Below are 5,873 nucleotides of genomic sequence, written 5' to 3'. Positions count from 1 at the left end.
AAATGGACCCGACGATTGGGGCTCTAGACATAGATGTGTACACTGATAAAAATCCACAGGATATTTGAAATCTCAAGATTTCTCTCCCTTCTGTTGTCCATTCCATAATTAATATCTTTACAATCTCTTGTATTTTTATTACCAATTGCAGGGATGTCTTGATCAAATCTCATTGTTAAAGTAATATATACTTATATGGTACAATAAGAACTGAAAATATATCTGAAGAATTAATTTAAAATAACCCAAAATATTACAATCTCATTTTTATATGTTCATAAATAATGAAAACTTACACTTGAGAATTTAAAAAATTAATTCAATCATTGTATAGTTATTATAGAAATTTGAAAATGCTCAGATGTTTAAATTTTGGACATGTACTTCACATGAGGTACTAAACACTAATTTCTGAAAGGTATTCTGCAACATCCTCCAAGCTCTCTATGGAGAATGTAGCAGTTTTCCTATGAGCTCACACTTTATTATTTTTTTATTTTCAGGACTTTCATATTCTGAGAACAGAAAAGATGGTACTATCAGATAGAAATAAAAGTGTTGTGACATTCACAATTTTGGGCTTCTCAGATTACTCAGAACTGCAAGTCCTACTCTTCTTGATTTTCCTGGCCATCTACAGTGTCACTGTGGTAGGGAATATTGGGATAATCCTCATAATCAAAATCAACCCCAAATTGCACACCCTCATGTACTTCTTCCTCAGCCACCTCTCCTTTGTGGATTTCTGCTATTCCTCTACCATTGCTCCTGAGCTGTTAGTGAGCCTACTTGTCAAAGACAGAAATGTTTCTTTTACAGAATGCAATGTACAATACTTTTTCTTTGGTACCTTTGCAGTTACCAAATCCTTTTTATTAGCAGCAATGTCCTATGACCATGTGGTGGCCATCTGCAGACCTCTGCTTTACACAGTTGCCATGTCCCAGAAGCTCTGTGCCATGTTGGTGTTGGTGTCCTATGCATGGGGGGAGGCATGCTCCTTGATTTTGACATGCTCTGCTCTACATTTATCTTTCTGTGGTATCAATGTCATCGATCATTTTTTTTTGTGAGTTTTCCTCACTGCTCTCTCTCTCCTGTTCTGATACTTTTGTCAACCTGTTACTGCTGTTCATTTTTTCCACATTTAATGCTGTCAGCACACTGTTGATCATTCTTTTCTCATATATGGTCATTTTTGTTACCATCCTCAAAATGCATTCAGGCAGTGGGTGCCTCAAAACCTTCTCCACCTGTGCTGCACACCTGACAGCCATAACCATCTTCCATGGCACCATCCTGTTTCTGTATTGCGTGCCCAACTCTAAAAATTCCAGGCTCACAATGAAGATGGCCTCTTGTTTTACACAGTGGTGATTCCCATGTTGAATCCCCTTATCTATAGTCTAAGAAATAAGGATGTCAAGGATACACTGAGCAAAATAATGGTTTTTAAAATTGTTTATTAACCACCAAACTTTGATGGTGTTGTTTTTGACATATAAAGAAAACAGTCCAAAAATATTGACTTCAAATTTACTATTAACATTAATGTGGTTAATATTGCATAATGGACCAGTAATGGATTTTAGTGTCTAGAGATGAACTTTTCCCTGTCTTGTACCTGTAGGTTTAGGGCAGCAATATTTCTGATTGTTAATATTTCATTTTTAGAGTTGAGATAACTTTGTATAGTTTTGAATTCACTATCAAGATTTAAAGGTAGCATGCATGCATAGCTTGTATGATACCTCTTTAACTTAACAAATACTAACTCTATTCTTTTTCTTATAAGATATCTGGAATTGATGAGTCTTTCAAAATACAAGAATTCATGTCATAAGAGAAGAAATACCAGTTAAGATAGACATAATTCTTGTCCTCAAGGATGTGAAACTGTTGACTATATGTTCATGTTTTTCCTAGCCCATTGCTAAGACAGTACCTAAAAAATTAGTGAGAAGGGAAATTTCAAATATACTACCGGACTTTAGAAGGATGTTTTTATTTTTAAGAAGGATGTCTTTTGATCTTTTTAATGGAAAAAAAAGAGTTGAGGTTTTAGAGATATATTCAGTGACAAAGGAGTTTTATTCAGTAGAAAACTTCATGAATAAAGCTTAGTTCAGGATCCCTCCTCCCACAATTCTTAGAATAGCTTCAACAGGTCTCATTTTTCCATTTTCACACATGAATATATGATATTTTCACCATATTCTCACTTCTACATAGGGCTAGAGGTTTGATTCAAGTGGTAGAGTACTTACTTGCCTTATAAGCATGAATCCCTAAATTCAAGTCCTAGTACTGAAAGAAAATTAAAAACAAAATTCTAGACATATGTGGTGGCGAATGACTATAATCAGCACTTGGGAGTGATAACAAAATATGCAATGATTATGTTTGTGTGTACATATATGTTTACATACATATTTGTGCCCATATACGCAGGATAATTTCTTTGAACTAGAATTAATCTGTCAATGAGTGCATGTATTTAACATTTTTTTAGATAATCCCATTTTTTACTTTAAAATTGTGCACCAGTTTCTAATTCTGTCAAGTGATTTTGATAATAAACATATTTCAGTACTGTCATTTAACAATGTCATTTTCATCCTTGTGAATATGATAAATATAAAATATTCATTATGTTGCACTTATTTCTTTATTTTGTTATTTATATTTATTTTTTGTATGAATTGCCTGTTTATGTCCTTTGCACATTTTTCTATTGGAGTTCTTTCTTTTTTTTCTTATGAGTATTAAGAAATCATTGTATATAAGGAAATATATTAGTCTTTCTTCATGGTTTCTGAATTTTGTTTTCTCCTCTCCAAGAATTCTAAAATATTTTATGTTTTCCTTTTAGTACTTTTATTTTCATTTATTTTAAAATTTATTCTTATTTGCAAGTAAAATCTACTTTGGCATAAGGACAGGAATTTATAAAAAAAAAAGAATAGAATCCTGAGTCAAAAGTACCACAAATATTTTTATTTTGTTATTTTATTGTGTTAATGCAACACATAATATCTACTGTGTTTGTGTGTACATGCTTTGGATGTGTATAATATACACATCACTTGCCTTGCATAAAAATTTGAATAATATGTGATCTCTATCCTGAATGTGGTTTTAAAAGAGCTCCAGTATTGTACTGTGATTAAAATAATAGAATTTCTAGCAACCTCAGAAATGCTGGAATGGATGTTAACATGAAGATGTCAGAAATACTATCAATCACTGGAGAACTCTTTTTGCTCATCTTGTGTATAAACTCTGAATCTTTATCAAGAAAAAGTTCTCTTACTTCGCTTTCACCTTAAAAGAAAATGTTTGGAGTTGTTTTAAAAGAAAACTGATTCCCTACAGAAACTTCAACTTTATCTCAGCAACTTACTTTTGCTGAAATATCTTGTTTACCACTTCTCTTCTCATTGCTTTATGTGTCCAGATAAAAATTTAAATGTTCATCAGTATGGTGGAAATAGTAAGTTTCCCTATGTTTTGATGAAAGAGAAATAATATAAAATGGTGCACATTTTTACAGGGACTCAATAAAGTTATTTGCATTATCATATCATTTTAGACTTATGGTCGTTAAAATGATCATTGTATATATATATATATATATATTTTAGACCAGGAATAAACTAAATAGTCATTCAACATACATGAATTAATAAGTGTTTTAGTTTTACAGGGAGATACAGTATGATATTTACATATGTACTTAAAATATATCTTAGTTTTATCCTCTCCTTTGTTCACCCTCCTCTTCCCTTCCCCACCTTCTTAGATCAATTTCAACAGGTTTCATTCTTTATTTTCGCATGTGAGTGCAAAATACATCCCCTATGTTCACCCTTCTTAAAAATTTTTTTATTATTCATTTATTCACATGTGCATATATTGTTTGGGTCATTTCTTCCCCATGCCCCCCGCCTCAACCCTTTCCCTCTCTCCCCCCTGGTTTCTAGGCAGAATCCATTCTGAGCTTTTCTCCAGTTCTCTTGAAGAGTAGAAATAAGAAATAATAAGAAAGACATAGCATTTTTGCTAGTTGAGATAAAGACAGCTATACAGAGAGATTGCTAGCATTGATTTCCTGTACAAATGTGTTACAACCCAGGTTGATTCATCTCTAACTGATCTTTTCACTGGTTCCTGATCACCTTCTCATGTTGACCTCTGTCACTTTAAGGTTTCTGTATTAATTCCTCTGGAGTGGAGACATCAGTGCTTTCAGGTTTTGGGTTTTCTATCTAACCCTGTACCTCCCGTATATGTTTTCCCCTTGTCATATAACCCAAGTCCAACAACATTGCTATATTTGCCCTAGATCTAAAACCCATATATGAGGGAGAACATAGGATTTTTGGTCTTCTGAGTCTGGCTAACTTCTCTCAGAATGATGACCTCCAGTTCCATCCATTTACTTGCAAATGATAAGATTTCATTTTTCTTCATGGCTGAGTAAAATTCCATGTGTATAAATACCACATTTTCTTGATCCATTTGTCAGTAGTGGGGAATCTTGGTTATTTCCATAACTTGGCTATTGTGAATAGCTCTGCAATAAACATGTGTGTGCAGATGCCTCTGGAGTAACCTTTCTTGCATTCCTTTGAGTATATCTCCAGGAGAAGGATTGCTGGATCATATGGCAGATCCATGTTTAGATTTTTAAGAAGCTTCCAAACTTTTTTCCAGAGTGGTTGCACCAGCTTGCATTCCCACTAGCAAAGTACAAAGATTCCTTTTCCCCACATCCTCCTCAACACATGGTGGTGTTTTTGATGACGGCTACCCTAACAGGGGTGAGGTGGAATCTTAGTGTTGTTTTGATTTGCATTTCCTTTATGGCTAGAGATGGTGAGTATTTTTTCATGTGTTTTTTGGCCATTTGAATTTCTTCTTTTGAGAAAGTTCTGTTTAGTTCAGTTTCCCATTTCTTACTTGGTTCATTGATTTTAGGAGAGTTTAGTTTTTTAAGTTCCCTTTATATTCTGGTTATCAGTCCCTTGTCTGATGTATAGCTGGCAAATATTTTCTCCCACTCTGTGGATGATCTCTTCAGTTTAGAGACCACTTCTTTTGTTGTACAGAAGCTTATTAATTTTATGAAGTCCCATTTGTCCATCCTTTCCCTTAGTTGCTAAACTTCTAGAGTTCTATTGAGGAAGTCCTTGCCTATACCTATTAGTTCCAGAGTGTTTCCTGCTCCTTCCTGTACTAACTTCAGAGTTTTTGGTCTGATATTAAGGTCCTTGATACATTTTGAGTTGATAACAGTACAGACTTATAGACTTGGATCTAGTTTTAGTTTCTTACAGATGGATAACCACTTTTTCCAGTAGCATTTGTTGAAAAGGCTGTCTTTTCTCCATCATATATTTTTGTCCCCTTTGTCAAAAATAAGGTGGTTATAGTTGTGTGGATTCATACCCGGGTCCTCTACTCTGTTCCACTGGTCTTCTTGTCTGTTTTTGTGCCAGTACCATGCTGTTTTTATTGCTATTGCTTTGTAATATAGTTAGAAGTTGGGTATTGTGACACAGCCAGCATTGCTCTTTTGGCTGAGTATTGCCTTGGCTATTCATGGTCTGTATTTCCAAATGAACTTTAAAGTAGATTTTTCAATCTCTGTGATGAAAGTCATTGGGATTTTGTTGGGAATTGCATTAAACATGTAGATTGCTTTTGGTAGTATAGGCATTTTACTATGTTGATTCTTCCAATCCATGAGCACAGGAGATCTTTCCATCTTCTGTAGTCTTCCTCAGTCTCTTTCTTCAGGGGCTTATAGTTTTCCTTGTAGAAGTCATTCACATAGTTTGTTAAGTATACTCCTAGGTATTTGATTTTTT

The 5,873-nt window shown here is 34.0% G+C and overlaps 1 pseudogene; it reads left to right on the top strand.

Annotated features, from left to right (window-relative positions):
* The first annotated feature begins 530 nt into the window (after nt 1-530).
* On the top strand, nt 531-1,469 carry LOC109701763 (olfactory receptor 5D18-like; annotated as a pseudogene).
* The last annotated feature ends 4,404 nt before the right edge of the window (nt 1,470-5,873 follow it).

Source organism: Castor canadensis, chromosome 1, assembly GCF_047511655.1.
Source record: "Castor canadensis chromosome 1, mCasCan1.hap1v2, whole genome shotgun sequence".
Taxonomy (NCBI): domain Eukaryota; kingdom Metazoa; phylum Chordata; class Mammalia; order Rodentia; family Castoridae; genus Castor; species Castor canadensis.
This window is presented reverse-complemented; position numbering and strand designations above follow the sequence as displayed.